Consider the following 25,303-nt stretch of genomic DNA (forward strand, 5'->3'; position numbering starts at 1 on the left):
CTTTCTACCTGTTGGCACAACCCCTCCTGACATGGTGCCACAGCAGATGCTGCTGGATTGATGCCCTTTGTGTCCTGCTCTGAAGAATCTAATGAGCTTTTTCAGTGTCAAGAGCACAGGGCTGCTGGGTTTGGGGCCTCGTACATGTACTTACAGGACCTGACAGTGGCTCTTGAATTCTTAATCCTTCTGAGAAGCAGACCATGTGTTCTTTCCAACAAGGATCAGTCTGGACTTTGCTCACTTGGACGTGCCAAAAGGAGGTAGCAGGCAGACAGAACCAGGCAAAATTGTAATCCTTCACAGTATCACTGGAAAGAGGGCCCACAAATTTCACACTACATTAGAAGTGAACACCTTGGTAAAGCTTCTCTGGTTTTCTCCATGTTTCTCATTCTCCTTGGTATATTTCATTTTTGCCTTTATGTTTAAAATGGAGGTGAGAGTGGACCACAGGATGCAAACTGCTGATGCAGGCTGCCCAGTGCCAGTGGGTGTTTAACAGCCCCACAACTTCAGCATGGAGTGGCTGGAAGCTCCGTAAGAGCCTTCATTGTATCCATTGATGAACAATGAGAAGAGCAGCCAAAGGCTGCTGGAGAATCGGGATTTGAAGCTCTTGTGATTGCTGCCAGCTTGATGGGCCCTCTATAAGGACTGATACCGATCAACATTAGGTATACACAAAGATGTCACAGCACTCGAGCTGTCCTCACAAGGCCATGGAGTCAAGAACTGAAGGAAGAGAGCACGATGGCTCCAGGATCAGCCATCCAGCTGTTGGCAGAAGGCAGGAGCGAGGGGCTCAGCTCTCCAGCTCAAGGCTTCATGCTGCAGAGAGCCCAAACTCTGGTGTTAATGGCAGGCCCTGAGATGGCGAACGCTTCTAAGGTGGAATTTTAAATCACAAAATTCACGCTTTCCTTCTTCTTTTCTAATTTTGCTTCTGGAGAGGAGGTTCTGTTTCAGAAAGGGAAAAAATGCCTGGCACGCCTGAGCACTGCTCATCATGGAAAGAGGCAGAGCTTGTCCTGGGCACTGCAGTTGTTTGCCTTGCTAAAAAAGCCACCACTGCTTATCTTAACTCTGAGTTCTCTGGCATTTTCCACACAACAAGCTGGGCACATCCCAGGGCTGAGGGCTGCGGCGCGGCTGCTGCTGGCTGGGTGTGAACAAAGCACCCGCTGTACTCAGGGAAGTACAATCCCTCTGGGCACCCAAAAACAGCCAGGGATGTCCGTAGGGGGACAGCACGGATTGCTTTGTGCTTACCAGACAGACAAGGGTGTCCCTCCTACTTTGGGATTTCAGGGCGCAGCAGAGCCCTTGGGATGGAGCACCAGCCTCCAAACAGTTAACACAAAGCAGCACGAGTTGCAGCACAGTTAAGTAATTATTTTTTTTTTTACATACAGCTGCAATTTGTCCTTCCCTGTCACTAGAACCAAGGAAGCTGGAAGTAAATTGCTTTAGTCAAATCAGGACAGAGCTAAGTGACCAACAATCTGCCTCTGTGTCAACCCTGCATATTACTTTTTTTTTTTCCCAGATAGCGATGCCGGCTGAGATGTTTGCATTTGCTCTCTCATTCTCATGTGATCAGCAACTGCTTCACCCTCCCAGTTTCCACCAGGAGAGGTATACTAACAGGTAAGTGATCTATGCAGCCATATTACCAATTTCCTCATCCAGGAGAAGCAAGTGTACCGCACAAAATCATTAACAGTACAGAAATCTCTAACTGCGGGCTGCATTGACTGCAGAGCAGCAGTACGGCTCTGTAATATTTACAACACGTCCGGGCACATCCAGCTACCTTGGGTGACCTTGCTGATGGTTCATGCAATGCACGCCACTTACCTGAGCAACGTGCAAGCTGAACGTACACCTGCATACGTCCAACAGAGCCTCACACAGCTTTAGTGAGAGCTTTGTATATCCATGTTTCACTTTTTTTCTTACAAAAACATTTCCTGGCCCCTTTTCAACAGGAGCAGAACTGGTAGATCAGGTGGGACTGAGGTAAGCACAGTCCAGCTGTAACCAGCCAAACAATTGGCTGAGCACAGGGTTTGTGCTGAGCAAATAGCCCAGGCCTCACTGGTCTCACTGTGCTCTGCCAGCTCACGATGACTTTCCTTTAGGCTTAGGTGCTCCGGGCACTTTGGCAAAAGGATGCAGCACAACTCCTCCCAGTGCCCATCCTTGTTCCCATCTCTGCCCCCATCCCCGCAGCAGCTGCATGCCGCCCTCTTGGCACCCCAGGCCTGAGCCTGTTGGCTTCGAGGGGCTTTGTAGGGTGCAAGGGTGCTGGCATTGAAGAACAACTCTGAAATCAACAAATCAAATAGATAATGCTTTTTTTATTATCTGCTGCCCTGGTGAGGACACAAGAAGAGTAGTGTTGTTTGTGAAAGAAATAGCAATGTCACCAGAGTCTTTATCTGAAAGAGGATCAGACTCTTGTGCCTGAACCAGAGAAACCCCAGCTTAGTTACTAACTCAGTGTCATCTTCCTTCACTTCTGATTTGTGTGCACAACTTTCCAGCCCCTTCTCCTGCATGACCTTCATGCATGGGCCCTGCTTGGAGCTGGCTGGGCTGGGCCATGCTAGGCTGCGCTGCCAGGTGCCTCCCTCCCTCCCCAGCTGCCCAGAAGCTGATTTATGTGACCTTTAAAAAAACCTTCCCATGGACATTTCTTCTTCAAATTACCAAACCTTTGTTTCCTTCCCACTGCCTGATAAGTGCTAATTATACACACAGCTGCTGAAGTATTCTCTTCCCTACAGCAGGTGAAGAAGATTTCTATCACAGCACATGCTCTGAAACTCCTCAACTGTTTTCTTAAAGTCATTTGATGCTACCTGTCTTTAGCCTTGCAGAAACTGCCTGTCTGTATTTTGGTGGCATGCACAGAATTTCAGGAATGTCCCTGGGAGTGGGGTAAAGCAATGAGAATTAAAGGAAAGCACGGGATCATAGAGCTAAACTGACTGCACAGCTGAGATCAGTGGTCCCACTTTCCTCCAGTATCAAAGCACTTCAAACCTAAGGGCAGAGGCTCTGTTAGGAGTGCCAAAGCTACCCACTAGCTGTAAGCCAGGACATGCAGCTGCTATGGACAGGTACCATAGGTGCCATGAGCACGTGCCATACCTTGTACCACGTAACTCAGTAGGATGAGTCCAAGAGAACCATTGCATGGCTCAACCTTCAAAATCTGTGCAATGTCATGAGCATACTGCAGAGAGAGGTATGGCGGTCAATTTTCAGTCCTTAAAAGTTTTGCATTATTTCTCATGCTGAGGAAGGACCAACCAACCCGCCGTTCTGTTTGCAGGGAGGTCAGTGAGCTGCCCCCAAGCAAATTGCCAATCTGATTTTGTCCTCTGCTAGCTTCAGCTTTATTGGTTTCATTCCAGACACTGATGTCCTACAGCAATTAGTTTTGATTCAAGTGCTAGCACCTCATGCTCAAGTTCAGTGTCCTGGCATCTCATGTGAGACTGACAAGATGCATCACAGCTCAGGGAGCTATCTTAGTAACATTCAGCTGCCAAATATTTTACAGGGGTGTTGATGCTGAGGAGGTACTCTGTGTTATTCGCAAGAGAAGCAGCTTAGAGGACCCACGGCTCTATAACACACATGGGTGTAGCCCTAAAAATAATAATGAAAAGTGCAGAATATGTACTGGCATGTCACCCGAGAACAAAAGGACTCATCTGCAGTGTTCCCTGAGGGATGAGCCATAAAGCGAGGCAATAACACCATATAAAATAATACAGCAAGGTTCTCCAAGGACGGCAAAGGGGAGGAAGTCAAACTAGAGCCATACGAAGCAGAGAGGAGTGTTCCAGCAGGAAATTAAGGAAAGCCTTCAATGTGAGAAGAGGGGACTGATCCCTGGAGGGAAGCTGAAATGGCACAGCAAGAACATCAACTGCAACGTGACTGCAGGTGTGTGGGACTCAGAGGGTAGCAATGCTCACTGCCAGGACATGCCTGTCAAGGTTTGCCCTTCTGTGCCAGGCCAGAAGGCCGGTCTGTGTGCAGCACTGCCTGGTGCCAGTGAGGTGGCTGCCAGGAGATGCTCTCACCTGCGAACGCTGAACATGGGCAAGTGCTCATGGCTGCATCTGTGATGGTGAAATATCTACTGTAACTTAATGCATTACTGGCAACCCTACTTGGAAAAGCTGTTCTGAGTATTGGGCCTCTCTGTCTTGGAAATCTAGTACACAAGAATGTACCCTGAGCTGGTAAAAGGCAGTCCTGGCCCCACTGCCTCCCCACGTACCACATCAAGAGCAGATCATTATTCACAAATGGCTGTATGCAGAGCCATATCAGCTGAAGCACCATCTGGGCTCGGTGTGGGGAGCTGCCCTGGCTACCAACAGTCCTGGCTGCCCTAGCCCTTCCCTCAGTGCATTTGCATATTGGGTCAGGGCAGCCATTCCAGCAGCTTGATTTGCAGTGGGTAATGTTATTCATGGAGCTGTTTGGGACTGCAGTGCCCAAATCCTTGGTTGCTATTTGTCTGCTTCTTTCTCCCTCATTCTTCCTTGCTTTTTACTCCCCTTGTCTGTTTAAAAAAAAAAAAAAAGTTTCTCTTGGCTGTACTTTCACTAGGACATTGCAAAGTCAGGCTGAGAGCAGAATTAAATGAGGATAGATGCCAGGTTCCTTTTTTGCTACACACACACACACACACACACATACACAAAACCTACTAGAATAGCACTGAGAGCTGTAAATTAGGTCATCTTTGCACAAGAGCTTCCCAAGCCCTTCCTCCAAGCAATGCTGCACAAGCATTTGGTGACGACTGCTTTAAAGCTATCTGGTGCAGCTTGTCTTGGGGACTGGTGTGATGTAGTGAGAGGGTTCCCAGGGCTGCCCCATCCCCTGTACAGAGACATGAACTAGGATCTAGATCCACTCCTCTGAGGGTGCACAGTCAGGGAGAGGCACAGGAACCCTAAGGCTAGATGTGACAGCCAGAGGAGAGAGTCAGCATGAGTATGGGGGAAGGAAAGTCTGCATTTAGGGAAGGTGGGCTGCAGAACCTCTTGGATAAGCAGCAAAAGTTTGGTAAAGGTGAGGAAGGAGCTTGCCTGTGGGACATTCCCATCCAGACCTGCATGGCTTCCAGCACACCACAGTGGCTCAGAAATGCCTTTCAACCCAAGCCATTCTGTGATATTCTGATATTCTAAAAGCACATGCAACATGCTCACCCAGCCTCCAGTGACCCACAGCTCAAGGACACTGGTGACATCTGTGTTTAATAGCCCGAGGAGTACCTTCCTTGAGTGAGTCTGTCTAATCGCTCCTTGAATCTGTATAACCTTGGGGCAACGTGTTCTATCCTCTAAGTACATGTTTGGTGAGCGTACAGCCAGCCTCATGATGACTCTCAGCTGGCCTCCTTGCAGCCCTATCTGCAGCTCTTGTCCTTTGGGAGGCTGTGGACTCACTTTTGGCGTGACTTAGTAGTCCTCTGCATTGTGAAAGACACCGTGCAGGTTTATGAAAGCAGCTTAGAGCAAGGGAATTGAGCCAGGCTACATTTCAGTAGCACAGTTTGGATCTTTCTTTAAGTCATGCTTCCTTGAATCTCCTTCTGGCACTGCCCCATCACCTGCATCACCTTCAGCCCTAGGACCTCCGCTCCAGCCCCTTCTCTGGCTGTGAAGCCTCCTCCAAAAGGCAGCTGCTGGGCTTACGCCATGCTGGGAGAGCTGAGAGCTGTGAGGGGAAGGCTGATCCTGGGAGCTGGGATTTAGGAGCCCTTCAGCAGCCCTTGTCCCTGCCTCATCCTATGTTATATCTTCAGCACTGGCTTCTCCATGGCAGGAATAGCTCCTGCGTTGGGGACAGGTACACCAGGAGCAGAAAATGGAGAAATGGATCCAAGTCTTCAACCATTAATGGATTAATCAGGACTTGAGAAAAGTAATTTGTAACTTGGCATTATGCTTGGGTAAGCTGGAGAAGCACGTCATGTGGGAAGGAGAAACGGATGAGAGGATAAGCTGGAGAGCAAGAGATCAGAACAGGCAAAAAACAGAAAGCCCAGTCCAGAGCCAGGCTGGTGTCCCCTGATGGGCAAAGGTCCCCTGGGCTGCACAGCTCCACTGTGCCTCTCGTGGTGGCTTCAGGCACCTACAGAGCTTTTGGGATCTGGTGGAATCCTTTCTAAACCCAACTGTACCCTGTACTGCAGCAGTCTCCACAGAGGTCTCCTGGATGGGAGGGCAGTGGTCCCAGAGTCCATCCAGGAAGAGAACAGTGAGAGAAATCTTGCTCTGGCATATATTACAAGCATAAGAAAATAAATGTCAAAACCTTATCACTATCTTGGCTCTTAGAGGAGATTTTGGAAGGGCGCTTTTGAGATCTTTGCAAGCTGCGGGCTGGTAAGAGGAGAATGAGCTCTTTGCTAGGGAGATGGAGAGCTCTTTGCTGCCTCCTGCTCACCTTCCTGGAATAAAGGCAACCGAAACTACCACAGGTGAAGCAGAAACTTTTTACCTTAACCAGCAACAGTCTTTGGTTTGCTTGCCTCACAGAGGCCACCTGGAGCTCCTGCAGCGCTGTGGGACAGGGTTGAAACCTACAGTCAACAAGAGCTGACAGCTCGGGCCTCACAGCCCTCTGCTTATTTACACAGTGCTGTCCTGTTTGGATGGACTTGGGGCAGGATGTGGTCTGTAGTAAATACAGGAAAAGTATATTTTCAGTAAAAGGGCTGGCAGTTTTGAGTTTTAACTGAAGCAGCCCCACATGGAGTCCTCCCCATGTTGGCTGAGGAAGGCACTGAGGGCTCCCTCTGCACAGTGCTGTGGTGTTGCTGTGGTAGTTTGAGTCTCCAAACTATAGAGTCAAAGGTATTTCATGCTAAAGGAGACCACAAATCATCTGGGAAAATATATGCATGGACTCAAACCCTAACACATCTCTTGATAATTTTCTTCAACCTCATGATTGAGCACACATCTCAGTTGGAAAGTTTTACAGCGTCAGTTGTGCACCAATCCTCATAGTTCAAGTGCTGCTTCTTGGCTAGGGAACAAGAGGGATATTAAGCAAACTCCAGGTTGCAGCCTCTGGCTCTGTAATTTCAGGATTCCCATGCCCAAAATGTCTGACAGCCTATACAGGGATTTACCATATAGCACTGCCCCCTGCTGTGGCTTCACGATCCCCACACGTTTCATTCACGGTCCCTCCTGGTCGGTGTCATCTGCCAAATAAGGACGATTTCATGAAATTCTGGGCTGCTCGGTGTATTTGTCTCCTTGATGTCCCACAAGTCTCCCATAACATAGAACCTTCCTCAAAACGTCAGGAGGAAGAAGAGACAGCAGAACAAAAGGGATGAAGGAGGGACAAGGAATTTAATTCCTCTTTAACGGAAATCCCTGGGTGATACCTGAGACCTGGGGGCATCTGAGCAGCAGCAGCTGCAGCCCAGCCTTTGTCAGCAGGGTTTACCCCACAGTGCAGCAGGTGGGGACTGATGGGGCACAGCTGCCTATGCTAATGGGACAAGCCCAAATGAAGTGGGTAATTTCAGTCGGTGATGTGAAGTACGGGTCTCTGAAGTACACCTGGGCACAAGTGAGGTGCACTGGGTTGAATGCTCAAGCACGATGCTGGGGAGCAGTGGTCCTGCATAGCAGTGCGAGAGGCACTGTGGGGAATCGCGGAGTTACAGAATATCCCCAGTTGGAAGGGGCCCACAAGGGTCACTGGGTCTGTCTCCTGGCATCAGCCAGGGCCTCCCACAGCTTGGGAGCAGCACTAGGGAGCTGGGGCCATCTAAATGCTACTGTTAATACACTCACAACATTTTCCCAGCCAGTCAGGACATAAAACTGCACTCCAGTATCATTGTATTTGTGGTAACCAAACCCTCTTACGCAGTCATCTACCTTGCTGGGGCTAAGCAAGTTCTCTTGGCACAATATAATTTTTAGCATGATTCTCTTTCCAGCATTGCCAGGGCTGATGCTGAAAGTCTCTCCAGCCGTTCAGCCGTGCTCAGGGTAGGCCTGGTAACTCATCTAATTTCTGGTAACTCGAGCTGCCTTTGTGTGACTGCTGTGCCTGCAGCTGTGCTGTGGGACCAACAGGGTTTATGGTGGATAATGGATTTCAAAGGTGCCCTCGTCCCATGGAAGTGATTCTGTTCTCATTTCTGGTACGTGACCATAGTAGCTAAAGGCCCAGCCTTTCACCTGCTGAAATCCATCACAGCCTTGCCCTTGCCTTGAAGAGAAGCTGGTATTGACTTTCAGTTAAAGAAGGAAAAGAAAAGATATAAGAATGCAACAAATGCACACAGAGCATACCAGAGCCCTGTCGGCATCCAAGCAGCAGGAGGAAGAGCTGCAATTTTTGTAAACAGAGCACAGGGAGAGGGCAGGAAGTTTTGGGAACTACATACATCCTAGATTAAATGAGATTAGCGTGCATTTATTCAGAATAAACCACGAACTATCTTGGCAAAAAGTCTACCCTACAGTAGATTGTAAAGTACTGGATGGTAGGTTGTAAAGTGACTTGTCAGATAATTCCTTGATTGGCAGATAAGAGGTGGCTGTTGTAGCGTGATTCACAAAATGGAGCCCTGGGGCACCCTTACCTACAGAACAGCAATTCCACCCACACCACCAAGAAGCGGCTGGAAGCAAGAAGAGAGTTTCTCACACAACTGTGATTGGCACCCTGGAGAAGCAGAGACTGAGATGGCTCTCAGAGGGGTGTGTTAAACCAGAAAGAATGCTTTTTTTCATTTACATTCATCCTGGGAAAAAACTTGGTGTTGTTGAACTGCCAAGGCCACTGGAGTCATCACAGCATTCCCTGTTGGTTTAAGAAACACAAAGCTTGATTGCACATCATGGCTTCTTCTTCGCCTCGTCAGCAGCTCTCAGAAAATGGTGGCATCTTTCTCTTTGTAGTGATGTCTGTGGCTCAGCTAGGAACAGAAATAACAAGTACTGAGGAACATCTCTGCAAGCTTGGAAAAGTCACCAAGGAGATGCAGAGCAAAGCATATCTCTGCATCCTGTGTCCACTTTCCAGAGCTGCTCTTCCTAAGAAAGCAGGAAAGACATGGGAATTCTTCTTTTAACCTCTTCTTCCATTTATTTTATTGATGCTGCCAATAAATTAAATGTATCCAGTTTATAGGAGAGTGAAGTTTTGCAGGGATTAAAATGGGCTGATATTATGTCATTGAAAAATTACTCAGCTTGCCACCAAATCAGCTCAGCATTGCCCTGCACAGATATTTCTGCCTGGGAACAAAAGCAAGTCTAAAAGTCAGAAATGAGAAGACAGCTGGCAGGTTGAAATGAAGAAAGAGAGAAAGCCAGCTGCCCCCTGTGGGGACCAGACGTCTTTGAAATGAGCCCTGCCAGACCAAACAGAAGTCGTGATGCTGGGCTCTAGCAAAATATTAGCAAAGGCTGAATCCTGTACTCCTCAAGACTGTGGTATGTATATAAATGTAAGCTGAGAGTGATAAACGAAAGAAGAGCGTGAAAGCTGCCACTCGACACTAATGCTTGTGTCTCACTGATCCCTCAGCACATCCAAGAGAAAGGGGGTGAGTCTGCCCTGGCCCTGAGGCTGGTCCCACCAAGGAAGGGGTAATTGCAGCCTCCCCCTGATGCCAAACCCCTGCCAAGGACTGAAATCTCAAAACCAGGAGGGTTTTGACGTGGGGTTCACCTTTTCCCTGCTGAGGGAAGATGCAAACCTGCTTCCTTTCAGCATGGCTGTTCACACAGGACATGGGCTTATGCTCAGGCTTTGTGCTGCCATCATTATTTTTACCAAGGCGTGGATTTTATTGCCATTTGCAGGAGTCAGAGTGTTAATGTCCATTAACACTTAGTACTGCTATCCATATGGGTCCTACTGTGTCTGCTACATAGGGGAGATTTAACAACAGACCCGAGCTTATTTGCTCACCAATAAGTATTCAACACGGTAGCTGGTAAATTTCTCCTTAACTACTTTATGAAGTTACATTACTACCTCTCCTACTGCATAGATTATACTGGTATAATTGGCATGCATGTTTTAGACTGGAAGAGTCACTCCATTTCTGCTCGGGAATAGCTATCCCAATACAGATGTATTTATAACAACACATCTGTGCCTGCTCTAGGAGAATTATACCACTGTAGTTGTAGTGCCTTCCTGTGCACAGCTCAGCATGGTGGTATCTTCCAGTCAACAGAAGACATTAAGGATAATGATGTCTGTTACAACATGGGTTTTGCTCCAAGGAAGGAGCACCCTTCCTCCAGCAACACAAGGGTTTTAATAAGATAGAAAAACAGGTGATTCCTAATGTCAAGAGAGATTCTTCAAATTGTATCTTTCCTCCACCGAAGAAAACTGTTGAGTACTTTTTTTTTTTTCATCCAACAGTAGCGAGTGCAATTGAAGACAGACAGACCTATGGCTTGTCTTCATTGCCTCATTGCTGACCCGAATAGCTGCCTTGTGGTTTGGTGGCATGAGCAGCCAGTCTGTTTTTCTGGGTGATGTTGGGTGGGGGTATAATGGATGAGCAGCCCTCTTCCTGTGAGCCACGCAGGAGATTGCTCCTCACCAGCTTTGTGTCCGTAGTGCTGTGACCATCACTGCCCATGCCCAGGGACTGAGCCTCTCTGTACCCCATGGACCCCCAGGCTCTTTCAGCATCTTACACCTTAGCAAGAGTTTTGTCTACATCAGTTTTCGTTGTTGTAATTTTCCTTCTCGAGATTTCAGAAGTGCAGCGCAGCCTTCGCCTCTTCAGCTTCCCTCTGACTTTAAAAAGCCTCCCTGCATCACTAACCATCTAAACGTTTGCTATTAAATTATCCATCACAGCTTCTTCTGCAGCAGAGGGAGTTGATGATACCGTCTTTATGGAGGATAAAAATAGCCAACGTCACATGCAGCAGCAGTGGGGAAGGCTGAGGCAAGGAGAGCAAAGGCAGCAAAACTTCTGCCTTGGTTGCAGTTGTCCTCCTTCACCTGCAGCCATTGGGAATTGGAAAAAAAAGATTGAGCTCCTATAATTGATTGAAATGTGTCCAACACTGTCTGAATTTACACTGAAGTCCTTCACATGGCAAGTGCTGGATACTGCAGGTTTCTCACAGCAGCCTAAAAACTCCAGCAATTCCAAACTGTGAGCAGTGCCATCAGAGAAACAAGGATTTTGCATCCATCTCCTTTCTGTTTGGTTTCAGAACAAGTGTCAATTGTATGTGTGCTACTAGGACTGGGATGATGATTTCAGAAGAGGTTTGCTGATATTCTAAGATCTTCATAGCAGTTCAGTGAAAAAAAAATCAATGGGAGCACTTTTCCCTGTAGGTATGCAAGTTTTGATATTTCTGGCCCAGAACTCTTCTTGCCTGGGGCTAAAGCTCTGCAGGGCTGCAGAACAGACCCCATTATCAGCTGCTGTTCAGGAGACAGCAGAATACAGTGCAGGAATTTCACATAAGTAAAGACAAAAGCGTAGGCTTTGCGTAGTTGTCATATATCCTCATCCTACAGTGCAATAATTGCTTAGAAATAGAGAAAGAATCCTTTACACTTCCCAGCACCTTCAGGGCACCATCAGAAGTCACACACCCCACAGACCCCCCAGTGCAGCAGGGACATGCCAGGCTGAACAGGAGTGTATATATTTATCTGAGAGATTTTCTATGTGCAATATTAAGTTTCTGTTAAACAATAAGTGGGTATCTGCAGCATGCCTATCTCAGAGAAGCTCATGCTCTGCTGTTTCAATGCTGTGCATAGAGCTGATGGCCATCCTTCCCCAACAAACAGACATTTAGAGAAGCTTATCATAGAATGGCTTGGGTTGGAAGGGACCACCAAGATCATCCAGTCCCAGTCCCCTGCCCCCAAAAGAGGCACAAGGGCAGGGAGGAGAAAATGCAAACACTCCGAAACAATCCCACTTTGCTAGAAGTTATATCTGCAACTTATAAAGCAAACGCCATGGTAAATAGCTATTAGTAAGGCTGAATCATCTCCCCATCTCTGCACATTTTCGCTTTGACATTTGTTGTCCTTTTTCTTCTGTTTAATGAGTGAGTGAAATACATTTGAAACTCATGTCTGTGCATTGAAGCAGTTGAAAAGCTATTTTAAAGGGAAAAAAACAACATTTAGAATGGCTTAAAGCTCCTCAGTGCAAAGAGAGCTCATAGAACGATACTTTCAGTATGTGAAATCCTATTCTGCATTTTATTCTGGTTTATAGCAAATAAAAAATAATAAATCTGAAGACCAAAGCTATTGAAGCCTCATTTTCTCTCTGCCTTTTCTTCCAATCAGCTATCCTAAACGTTAACAAACCAAACTTTACTCAGGTACACTGAGCTTTGATAGAATCATAGAATCATTAAGGCTGAAAAAGGCTGCTAAGATCATCTAGTCCAATCATCAACCCATCACCACCATGCCCACTAACCATGTTCCTTTAGCTTTGTCTATGAGATATGCCTCGAGATATTAAACATTTGCCTCAATTTTGAGATACGCTATTCAGGAGAAAACTGAAGTTAAATGACATCTGTGAAAAAAATAGTGAGCACTTCATACCAATGAGTTTTGAAAAGTAGCCATGTGATGGCCAGTTTCAGTATTACTAACATTCCTTTCACCCTTTTTCCAGCCCATTACCAGTACCAGGAAAGAACGTGTCTTTCTGCATAACCTCCATTTGGAAGGGATCCACAGGGAAGGGATCATCGAGTCCAACTCCTGGCTCCACACTGCACGACTCAGAATCTCACCAAAATCTTCACAAAGCAAAATGGCTTCACAACCACAAAGAACTTCAACCATTGGGTAAGGCAAAACAAGCCAGTCTGCACTTGTGTATCCTTCACATACTGCAGGTGTGTTGGCAGCAACCAGTTGTTGCAGGTTCAGAGTCAGAGTTGCTGCTTAGAAGGTGATGACTCTTCATGGGCTTGCAGAGTTTGCACCAGAATGTGGCAGGATAAATCAGACCTGAAATCTGCTTGATATTTGGAAACTGGATAAAGTCTTCAATGGAAAAAAGTATGCCCCTAAAATTATTTCAAAATTAGTTTAATAGGATGCAGAAATACAACATAAATCTGGAAAATCTCAACAGTCAACTCAGCTTTCTACAAACAGACAGTGAAAGCAGAACAAGAAGCCTGTGTGTTTATCAGCACTGGGAGCTGACCCTGGAGTCCTGTAGGGAAGGCACAACCAGAGCCCAAGACGTGGTCTCAGTGATGCTTCATTTTGCACAGGAGCTGTGCTGTGAGACACTGGCTCATGCTCTCAGCTACATAGGAATCCTTGGGAGAGCAGCAGGATGCTTGTCAAAAGCTGCAGGATATGTTGGGAGTATGAAAAATTACTCTGTTTGTTATCCAGTGACAGGCTTGCCTGTGAGAGCCACTAATGTGCTTTCACAGAGTCTGTGAGGTGATGATCAGAAGTGTCACTGAGTGTTGCATGGATGCTGAATTTGGGGATTAGTGCCAGCTACTGAATTACCTGTTCCAGCAGGTAAAACAAATGCACTGAGCTAATTGCAGCACAGTCTTGGTGCATCCAGCCCAAGAGATCTGCGAGGCACTGGAACACAGACAGCAGCCTGCTGGCAGGGGTGATGGTGGGAGAGAATCACATTCCCTGTGACAACTGTCCTGACAGCTGTAAAATTGGATATGTCCACAGAGGTTAACATGAGCAGGTGGAGGAGGGATGGGCAAGGCATCTGAGCCAGCTTTTGCTGATACATTTCTGTATGAGAAGCAGAAAATGTATGCAGAGAGTTATAGCCTGGGGGGTTCCTTTGAGTCATTCCTGGCCAGCTTGATGTGCTGGGAGGACACATCCATGTCCTCCCCAGAGCTGCTGTGGATGCCACGTTCCATGCTCCCGGTCACATCCCAGGGCCTCCTCTTGCACAGAAGCACCAGCTGGGTAACGAGGGGCAGGATTTGCCAACAGCACCATGTGAAGCAAAGCATTTTCCGTTGGCAATTCTGTTCCTTATGCTCAGGCTGCCCTTTTATTCCCAAGGGAAAGAAGAATATTTACTTCCTGGGGAAATGTGATTGTCTGATCTTACATCACCGAGCAGGGGAGGCTGATAATTACTCCCTGAACAGAGATGCTCTTTGCAGTGATGCTCTACGCTGATTTATTGTCTTGGTGCTGGAGGCATCAGAGTTTTTCAGTGACATCAGCGCTGGCAACATGTTTATCCTGGAGCTTGTTGGGCTCTGCGTTCATAACTCACAGGTATCAAACCTTCCTGGTGGCTTCCTGACATTTCCAGCCAGCACAGAATCTACCCAGCTTAAAAAATGAGCCCAGCTGCAAACACTTTCGTAACGGTGACAGTAAAGTGCTACTATTAAACAGCCAGAAGTGCCATTTGTCCTAACCTGGTCCCTTGCTTCGGTCTTCAGGGTATTTCAGAGCGATCCCTTTCCATCATGTCACTTAGGCAGCAAAGGGGAATCTTTTATGAGCTGAGAAAGGGCTGTGGTGGCAGCTGATGTGATTTATGCTTAATAAAGGCCCTTTAGCACCAGGAAGGAGAGGCCCTGCCAAATCTCAGGCGTCTCACAAGCCACTGCTATTGTCCCTGGGTCAGGAGCGCTTTTTAGGTTCCATCTCCATCCCTGTGAACAAAAGGACAGCTGTATGCTTGGCTGGCTCCGGACGTGGCTCTTTGTGTGCGATTAGTGCCCCGCACACATCATTCATAGCTCTTGAATAAAGATGACCTCTCGCAGGACAGAATGGGGGGAAAAAGGCCTCTCTATTCAGCAGCGCTCAGATTAGCATAAAGACAACCAAAGCGTTGCTTGGAAGTCACAGGAAGAGATGGATAAATAAATAAGCAAACTACAGGTTTCCTGTAAATGCTCTATGTTCAAGAGTTGGATCTGGAAACTAAAACAAACGTGATGCTCATGACCTCCAATACATGTGCTCCTTGCAGCCGAGCCACCCATATGCAGCTGGGAGCACCATGTCACACGAGCTGCAGCCCAAAGGAGGGAGAAGTGAAGCATGCAGCATGTCAGAAGGGAACTGATTTTCATCACCTGAATTCCTGAGCTCCTCTCTCAGTGCAATGCTGTGGGGGCTCTCACTGCATCCATGCTGGCTATGGATTTGCTTTTATGTCTGGGTCCTGTGTGCACGCCGGCAGGTCAGGCAGCAAGCTATGTGGGCAGACAATGACATACCAAATTTTTTCACATGCTGGGTTTCTTGGCTGATGAAAGGCAGTTCGGCAGCTTATCACTATGTATGCCGCTGCAATTAGGCGCCTGGGGAGCAAAGTGAAGGCAGCCCTCCTCCTCAGCCCCCTCGCCCTCATCCCTCCCCCATGCCATAGGAACAGCCCATCTCCCACCACCCACCTCACCAGCACAATTGCAACCCTTATTTTCAGCACAGAGCTCCACCAAATGTGCTCTGTCTGAGCTGTCAGGGGCATAGCAATGTGCACCAGGGTGTCCTCCAGACCCAGCTTTCACATCACATTAGTTTTCAGCTGGAGTCCCGCTGTGTCAACAGTAATGGCCCTTAGGAACATGAGTTTCTCTCCTGGAAGGCTTAGCAACGGCAGAGTTATCTTGGGAAGAAAATTAGCTAAAGGCAGCAGACATGGAATGAGATGAGTTTTAAAATTAAATTCCAAACCCATATTTAATGTAGTGTTGCTGCCTTCTTTGGTTTTATCAGTGCTCACAGTACCTGCTGTTTTTCTGCCCGTCTCAGCTCCTGAAGCCTCCTGAGACTGTGTTCTGGAGAACTGAAGGCTCCTTGGAGACATAAGAGTGGCCTTACAGTATGTAAAGGGGGCAATAGGAAGGACAGGGACAGACTCTTTAGAAGGGTCAGTTGTGACAGGAAAGGAGGAAATGGTTTCCAACTAAAAGAGGGGAGATTTAGACTGGATATAAGGAAGAGGTTTTTCAGAATAAGGGTAATAAGACACTGGCACAGGTTGCCCAGAGGGGTGGTGGATGCCCCATCCCTGGAGACAGCTAAGGTCAGGCCAAACAGGGCTCTGAGCACCTGATGGAGCTGTGGGTGTCCCTTTCACTGAAAAGGAAGATGGTCTTTAAGGATCTCTTTCAACTCAAACAATTCTATGATTCTATGATGCTGTGATTCATGAAGAAAGCCGAGAGGCCTGACGTCTTGTCCCAGTGGTGTGGCTTGTCACTGGTAATTGGACGTGACCGTGTACATGGATGTGTGCCCACTGGTAAGAACATGTTGTGTTGAACACTTCTGACAGTGTGTGACCATGGAATGCTGCCTGAGTAAAGACATTTGTGTTGTGCATTAGTCCTTGGGCTTCAAGTAACAGAAAAGGAGCCATTGGAAAGTTATTTCCAGGAAAGCCAGTAGCATGTTCCTCCCACTCTTGCATTTATCTGGCCCCCTTTGCTGTACCTCACAGACATCTTCTTTGTTTCCGTTTGTTTCTGATGGGAAAAGAAGAACACTCTGAGTTTAATGGAGGGGGCTACATTTAACATTTCCCACTGGTGTTTCACATACGTGATAACTAACTGCACAGTTAATAGCCCACTTGGAGGTGCAGCAGATCAATAAATGAGTCCATAAGGGACTGAAATATAATAAAAGTCCATGAATGGGGCTGTAAGAAAGCTCAAGGAGCTCTCTAAAATGAGAAGCAGTAACACTGAATGAAGAGACTTCTAAGAAGAACAGTTAGTGTGAAAGGATCATCAAAAGTGTTTGTTAAGAATGTTGTTAATAGAGGGGAACTCCTGCCATCCACAGAGGTACTCTGCCTCTCTGCTTCATTATGGAAACGCTTCCCTCAGGCTCCATCTGTCTAGTTTGCTGCGGCAGATGACGCTGACCCAAAGGGAATTCATTACCACACTTCTCCAGTGGCAAGCAAAGCCTGGCTGCAAATCTGACAGCACTGCCTGATGAGTGCTGCTTGGAGAGGTCGTGACAGAAGAGGTTGCAGACAGGACTCCACCGTCAAAAGGGCCCTCATAGGACAGTTTCTGCCTCCTTCTCATGCAGCTGAGCATCCTGGCAGACAGCAGGAGCTTTGGGAGGGTACTAGATTGCTCATGCATGGTTTTTGCTGGAAGCATGCTCCAACAGGACAGGAATCCCAGCACATGCTTGGATCACTGTTCTGGGTGCAGGCTGGAGGTGAGAGCTGTGTGCAAGGGAGATGTCTCCACTGGAGAAGTCAGGCAAAATGCTGCAGATCTCAAATAAAGGAATATATGTATATATGCAGATCTCAAATAAAGGAATATATATATATGTATACATATATATATATATATATAAAATTCATGTAATCATAGAATTGAGTTGGGAGAGAACCCCCCTGCAATGAATAGAGACACCTACAGCTCCATCAGGTGCCCAGAGTCCCATCCGTCCTGACCTTGTTTGTCTCCAAGGAATGTCTGCAAGGGGGTTTAGGCCCAACCTATGGGTAAAGCCAGGGTCCGTCTGAACATCAGGTTGCGTGGTACCTCTTAAGTACACAAGTGAGATAGATAAAATGAATCATCTCATGTCTCCTATGTGTCATAAACCCAGAAGAATAGAGGCAGCGGGCAGCTGCACGTGAAGCTTAGACTTTATGAGGGAGGATTAGCACAGTGCCATGGGTTATTTGGCAAGCCCCATCTCAGGTTTGGCTGAGTTGGGTCAGGCAAGCAGTTAAAATCCGTTTCTTGCCAGAAGACTCAGCTACATAAAAACTGTCAGTAATGTTGCACACCCAGATGAGTCAGACTCGGAGCATCTTAAACCTTATTCCATAATAGAAACGTGATCCTCATCAAGGCCCTCACAACTGTTACAGGAGTGTTTATGAGGGTACATCATGCTGCAGGTTATCCTGGGTACCCCGCAGCCCACCTTGGCACCAGCCCTCAGCTCTTCAGCTGGGATAACTGGGCCTGAGGAAAGGGGATGCTCAACATTTCAACCTAATCAAAGCACTCTGAGCTACAGGAAGTCTGGGAATGCCTGAACACAGGTTTTTTCCAGCTTGCTGTCCTTCAGCATTGCCAAACCTGACCTTCAGCCCTTAAGGAGGTTTATCAGTACTTGGGTCCCAGGCCAAGGTCCTCCTTGCGCCTTGGCTGCACTGCAGCAGGCACACTCCCTCCGCAGGAGCAATTTTCACATATTTGTGAAGCTGACTTGCTGGACTTGTGATTTTTTCCATCTTTATTAAACCAGGGAGTGACTTTCCACTGCTCTCAAGAAGAAAGTGGCAGGAGATGTGGTTCCTAGGTGCACACACAGCCACACAGCGTTGGAAGGAACACAGCTGCACACAAGGTAATGGGGCACATGGATGGGCAGTGGTGTAGCGATGGAGATTTCGAGCACTGACTGTGGATTATAAACCTCAAGGCAGCAGGAAGCCCGTGGCTCATTGCCCATCTCCTGCTGGTGCCATGTGGGCACTCTTCACTTAAATTTCTAACCTACTTTGTACTTAAAAAGCTTCACCTGTATGTGGGCTGCAGGCTTTGGTTCACAGCACAAGAAGCTACAAAAACTCCAGCATAGGTTTGAAGGCTCTCCCAGCTGCCTCTGTGGTGCTCACAGACCATCCTGAAGATCTGAAGCTTCTGGATGGAGGGTTTAGGACTGGGTGCTGCACAACTTGTTCCTCTGCCTCCAGCTCAGCAGGAATGGTCTGCAAAGTACCTCAGAAGCCAGCAGGGAGGAGGCTGTCCTTTAAGGGAAAGGAAAAAACACAATGTGTTTTTTCATGCAGTTAAAAAATCAACAAATCTCAATTGCTGCTGTAGTATGGTAAATTCCCACCATGTTTACAAACATTCACAAGCATAGCATGGTAAAACAAATGCCACCAGTCCTCAGGCAAAATGCATCATTCTGTATTTATTATTTTCCCTCACACACAAATATTTGTGCAGCCTTTGTCTTTGCAAACTGCTGAGGGAAGGCAGTGGGACAGCCTCTCCAACAGCACATCCCAAGAGTGCATCCCACCCATGTGGGTCACTGCAGTGCCTGGAGCACTGTGTGAGCACAGAGATAACCAAAGTGATCAGTCTGGGACCAGCCTGGTACCCAGAGCGGCAAGATGGCCCCTAAAATGTAATTGTGTACAGGCTACTGTGCTTCTGATGGCTATGTTTGTTCCAGATAAAGCCCAAAGGGTCTTCTTGCAAAGAAACAATAAGTTAGCGTTTATAACTTCTCTCTTTGCCTTGATAGATATAGATAACGCCTGCTTATCCTGCCCACAATGTGCCAACCAATTCTGTGGTGTGGGAGCACCCCTTCCAGCAAGGCAGCCTGTCAGGAGCCACCAGCTGCATGCAGAGCAGATAAACACAGTAGTGGCTTCCTGCCAGCGGAGGCATTAGTAAGGGGTTTAGGCCATAGGCAAATGGCATAGGAATATAAATGCTCTTACAGCTCAAAGGAATCTGCTGCATTACCTCTGCCACCAGCCCCTGTGTTAGGGAGCTCCTTTCTCCCAGGCGCTCGCCAGGGTAGGATTCACATGAGGATGTGGCTGCACAGAGCTTTGGGCATCCTCAGGCAGCTCCACCCGAGGAGGATCAGTTCACGGGGCTACTGGAGCTGGCCCAGGCCAGGGTGCAGTGACTCAGGAGCTCCCTCTCTTCCCAGTGTTTGCACAGACAGAAGCGCTCAGCGCTCCCCTTGGCATGTTGCTTACAGGCCGGATGCTCACAGCACACAGCCATTCATCCGAGGAGTGCTGCCAATGCATACACTGAGCCAGATGCAGCAATGAGGGGGCTGGTGTCTGGCCCTCAGCAGACGTGACAAAGCAACAGGAACACATGGCACGTGGAGCTCTGATTTACTTCCCCTTGCAGGAGGTGCACGTGTTGGTGATCAAGGGCACAGCCCTCAGGGCTCAATGCACAGCCTTTTCAATCCAAGCCCCTGGGACTAATAAAACATTTGACCTAGTCCCTGCAGGGCCTGCCAGGGACCCACAGCCCTGGATGGGGATTCCTTGCTGTAGGGGTTGGGTCATGTTGGTCAGACACATTGGTTTTTATTTCCTATCCGCAGTGAGCTGTGTCCAACTCCCAGCCCATCTGCTGGCTCTCTGGCAGCCCGGAGCACCGTGTGCCCAGGTCAGATGGCCAATGGCTTCACCCACGCAGAGGCACAGCTCTGAGCTGTGCCCTCAGCTGCTGGCTCTGCCTCCCCATCTCCCATGTCACCAGCCTGTGCCACAAGCCAGCCCTGCTTATGGCTTCAGGCCATGAAAAGCATCCCCTGTGCAAACAAACCCGAGCATCATTCGCAGGGAGCCTCCACCACGGAAGGATACTGAAATCACAGAACCTGGGCCTGCTTTGTGGCCCTTCCCCAGCTGCAGCCCCAAGAGAGGCGGCCCTGCTCGCTTCAGCTGAATAAAGGAGCGAGAACAACCGGCCCTGATTAAAAGCATTTTTCTAAAGCGCTCTCTGCATGCAAAGATTTGGTTCAAGGAGCATTAAAATCACTGCTGTCAGCTCAGAAACAAGGGGCTGAGGCAAATCTGGGCCGCTGGCATTGTGTGAGGGTTGCCATGGCAATCTCCCAGAAAGGCTGCTTAATAGGCTTTCTTCCCAGGAAACCCAAAACTGCCGCTTGCACTCTGCGGAGCAGCACGGAATATTTTCATGAATAGCATCTCTGTGGAACATTCTGTGGGCTGTTTAGGGCCTCCCTTCAGTCATGGGGTGGCAAATAAGGGGTTGGAAGATCACCTAGTGGTGGCTGGGGACACACAGGGGGACAGGAGGGCTTCCTGCCACAGACCCTGCCCAAGAACACAGTGTGAGCTGCCTACAAACATGTCCTTTGCACACGAGGAGATGCTTTAGGAAAGAGAGAGGTTGTCCCCAGTCCTGTGACTCTGCACATCCTACCCTCAAGTGCAGCTGAACGAAACGTGCTGCCCTCTCCCTGCTCTTCCCTGCAGCATTTACCGTTGTGAAATAATAATGACATCAGCTGAAATATTCATGGCCGTTAGCTGATGGCGCTCGGCTTTTCTGAAGTGGGAGAATACTGGCGACTTAGGGCTTACCTGAAAAAAAAAAAACACCCAACAACGTCAGTGTTGTGGATTAAGGAAACGTTTTATCTTAATGAAAAGAAAAAAGAGACACAGGATTAAAGTATGAGACAAAGGGAAGATACCTCTCAGTTCTGGCAGAGCTTCATTTCGTGGTGTCTGGAAACACATCAATCCCCCAGCCTTCTGTTCCTCCGTGCCACCTGTAAGCTGCTAACATTACAAGGACTTGTTTACTTTCTTGGATACTACATGATTTAATTATTTTGATGCTCTTGAGCGCATGTTAGCATCAGAGTTTGTAATCTACCTTAAAGGACTGACTGTCAGATATGTGCTTGTGAGTGTTATCAAGAAAAGCAGAAGTCTCCCCACAGTCTGGCATGTGGCAGGGATGATTCTCCTTTCTCTTGAGCAGTAGTACTTTATGCTTTGGAGCAAAAAGACATGAGTTTCTCTCTGCTGAAGCCAGGAAATTCCACTTTATCTCAGTGTGTAGCTCAGAGCTCACCCACAAGACTTAAAAGGTCATGAGTGAGGCTTAATCTACTGTACTTTTTGCTGTAGCTCTGTTTTGTGTTTCATCTGCAGTCCTAGTGCTGCTGCCTCTTGGCACAGTGATAATTAGAGCTTGGTTTAATATAACCTGTGTGCATTATAAAAGACAGCTGTGCAGCTGGGAGAAAAAAATAAAACCAGAATTACGTTACATCTAACGATGAGAAACTGTACAAAAATGACTTCAGATGAGTCAGTATAGGAAACAATGGATGCGGATCTGAAGGCTTCTCTCCCCACTGAGCTCACTGCTGTCTGGCAGAGTTCTGCCATTTCCCTGTGTTACGTAAAGAGATTACTGCCCTCACTGCATTAGGAGGAGAAGCTGAGCTACTAATTTTTAGTTTCAAAGCCAGGCTCATTATGAAATTGAAATTAGAAGAGTGTGAAGACCTTTGCATCTGTGGTGTTTTTTGTAGGCTGTTCTCAGGGAAGTTTTGAAGACCAATGTCAAAAAGGGAAAAAATGGCCAGTATGCCTTTTGATTTGCCCAGCTAATGCAGACAAGACCGGTGTAGGAAACCCCAGAGAAGCTACAGCAGCCCTTCCTATGTCATTAGTGGACTGTGGTGTGACTCCTCTGTAAAGAATTCATCAAACCATCATTTGGAATGGCTGAGAAGAATGGAAATGTGGTATGTGGAAATGAGCAAACCCTGAAGTCCCACAGCAAACCCATGAAGATGCCTTCCATTTCAGTGCTGAATGTTTTCTTAAGTAGGTTATGTAACTTAACTAGGTTATGCAATGCTCCAAGTCCAGAAGTTGGACTGTTCTTTAATATTTGAGGTAATAGAAAGAAGGAACGGAGGCAGAGACACAGCTGCTTTGTTGCACCATGGTGTGCAGTGGGAAAACTCATCCTGGCTGCCTACTTCAGCTCCTGGTACCTGGCTACAGCACAACACCATTACTTTATCTTTCAGGCCCTTGGGGTAGTTAATACCCCAAAGGCATCAGCTGCCTAATTCTCAGAAGCTACGAAGCACCCATTGTGTTAGTGAGGTGTTGTTCTTTGCTGCCACAAATGGAGAAAAGACTGCAGAGATGATAGAAACTATAGGAACTCTAGACCCACAGAGACCTCAGACAGGTACCTAAATTGAAAGCTGCAGTGAATCCAATCTAAAAAATGCAATTTACATGTGATTAGAATTCACTTGTCTAAAATGCAGTTGTTACAGCACTATTTTTGGCAGGCTTGGGCTCCAACAAACTCTTTCCTTCACACTGTCAGAATTACTCATTTGCATTTCCCATTTTCTCATCTTTGTTTCCCTCCAGCCCTGAATGTCAGAGGATCAGAGGATTATCTGTGTTACCCGGCCATGTGGGTGCCTGAGCACTACAACCTGAGCCTCTAAGAGATCTTGTATTTGGACAGAGACATGACTGTATTATCTGAATAACCGGGGCTTCCCCATATTCACAAAACCTATTCTTACAGCAGACACGAGAACTTAATCCACTCCTTTTTACTCCCTGAAGATTCAACCAAAGTTTATATAGCGCTGGCTTGGCTGGATGCATTCATAAATTGCCACAAAACCTCCTTTGAAATGGCAGCGAATGCAGTCGGCTGATTACAAAGGATGAGCTCATGCTTTTCCCTGTAACAAGCGCCGCATTGTTAAGGGCTTCAGGGACAGGAGTGGTGAATGGAAGGAATACACGGAGCATCAGGGTCAGGGGATGCAGGGAGGGAACAGGGGCTGAGAGCACTGGGGGTGGCTTCAGTGGTCAGTTGGTTGAAATGGTTAAAAAGTGTGCTGGAGAGAAGGCAAAGTTTTATGCTAAAGCCTTTCAGCTGCCTTCTCTTCTGCAGTTGAGTAGTGCTTACCACCGCACTGAAAAGCCTGGTCTCTCTCCCACTGATGCCAGTAAGGAAATTCTGGCTGCAGGAAGCAGAACAGCGATTTTACAGTCTGCAGTGCTGCTCTGCAGCGCTAACCACAAAGCCTTTCGTTTCACCCTTCAATTACCCTAACTGCAATTCTTCCTGGAGGAGCAATAACGTGCAGCCAACACGCTAATAAACTGTTGGTTGTTACTGGAGTAGAAGGCACTGTAATGCAAAAAAGAAAAATCAGATTAGTAATAATAAGAAAATAAATCAAGGGGACTAACAGGAAAGGTTCTTTAAATATTATATTTTGTCTGGAAGTATAATCCTAAAAAAAGGGTCTCAGGTGAAATCCTTCCCAAGTGAAACCTCATGCGGAACAATGGAGGAGACTGCAAATACAGTTAAATGGCTGAAAAGGTTAAGAAGGGGTTTATGTGAAAAACCTGGAGTCCATTAAATCGGGTTCCTATTCTGAGATCTGCTTGGTGGTGGGAGATGAAAACAAAGACAGAAACAAATTCAGAACAGGTGCCAAGGTATGCCAGTTTGCTACAGAGAACAACTAGTGGAATTAGTCTTCTTCGGCAAAGATATAAAGCCAAGTGATGAATATGATGAAAAATGACAAAAACATGGAGTTGCAGTGCTTCTGTTCCTAGAACTCCTGTGTTTTGAAGCAATGCAACAAATATAGCTGGATGATTAATTTTGCAGAAAGAAACAAAGGGTGTAAACCTGAAATGAATCACAGCTCGTGACGTTTATGTCATATCATCGAATTGAAGGAATTTCCTCCCTCCCAGGAACATTCTGAATGACATCTCAGCCAAACAGCATGCTCAGAGTGCCACCTCATGGCTAAGCCTTGCTTTTTGCTCACCCAGTTGCCTTCAAAATGTAGTAGCAATGACCTCATCAATATTTTCCTGAGGAAAAAAAGCCCCAAAAACTCCTGCTTAAATTACGGGTGCTTATTTGCTCAAAAAGGAATCCCTTTGGTGCTGTACTCCTACCAGCTATTGCCACTTTGATCAAGTAGACTGGCCTACACTGGATCTTCCTTTCAGAGGGAATGTTTGAGAGATATCCTGAGGTGCTCAGGGGGACAGGGAGTGCCCCAAGATGGGAGAACACCATGGCATTGGAGCCTCCCTGGGGTGCTGAGATTTTAGCATAAACCCTCGGTATGCGTTTGCCTTCGTACCGGTGCAGTGAGTCGGGGCAGTCAGGCACTTGCTGACCAGTGCTGGAACCCCTGCTCCTTGAACTGTGGCCTGATCCTGGAGGGCACTGAGGCCCTGGCAGTGCTGCCCAGAGAGCTGTGGGTGCTGGATGGGGCCCTGGGCAGCCTGAGCTGGTGGGGGGCAATCAGCTCATGGAACAAGGTTCGAACTAGGTGGGCTTCAAGGCCCCTTCTAAGCTAAGCCATTCTATGACTGTGACTGTATGATTCTGTGATCTGAGAGGTAACAGGAACACTGGAACCATACGGCTGGGAGAAAGTTTTGGAATTGCTTCATCTGGATTGTGGCCAGAACAGAAAGTTTTCTGACTAAAACCAAGTATCTCAAGGTCCTATAAACAAAAGTCCTAAGCAAAGAGCTGCTGTAGGGACTGCAGTGGCCTGTGGTCCTTTGCTCTTTCCATGAGCTGGAACATCTCTCAGGATAAGCTTTTCTTTCAAGATCAATGCTGAAGAAGAAGAGACCATTTTGGGATGGATCCCATTGTCTGCTGAGAGC

At 47.4% G+C, this 25,303-nt stretch overlaps 1 protein-coding gene across 3 annotated transcripts in view; it reads left to right on the forward strand.

The window, feature by feature from the left end:
• Positions 1-23,920, forward strand: part of TRMT61A (tRNA methyltransferase 61A) — a 62,362-nt gene extending 38,442 nt beyond the window's left edge. The window contains exons 7-10 of one of the 3 annotated variants that reach the window (XR_007377508.1): positions 1,550-1,650; positions 12,719-12,894; positions 18,313-18,414; positions 22,135-23,920. The gene's annotated coding sequence lies outside the window, so the exon portion shown is untranslated. Of the gene's footprint in view, positions 1-1,549; positions 1,651-3,574; positions 7,517-12,718; positions 12,895-18,312; positions 18,415-22,134 lie in introns of those variants that run through there. The other 2 variants (XR_007377509.1, XR_007377510.1) reach the window with 2 other exon arrangements.
• Positions 23,921-25,303: the final 1,383 nt, after the last annotated feature.

The sequence above is a fragment of the Lagopus muta genome, chromosome 6, assembly GCF_023343835.1.
Source record: "Lagopus muta isolate bLagMut1 chromosome 6, bLagMut1 primary, whole genome shotgun sequence".
Classification (NCBI taxonomy): Eukaryota; Metazoa; Chordata; class Aves; order Galliformes; family Phasianidae; genus Lagopus; species Lagopus muta.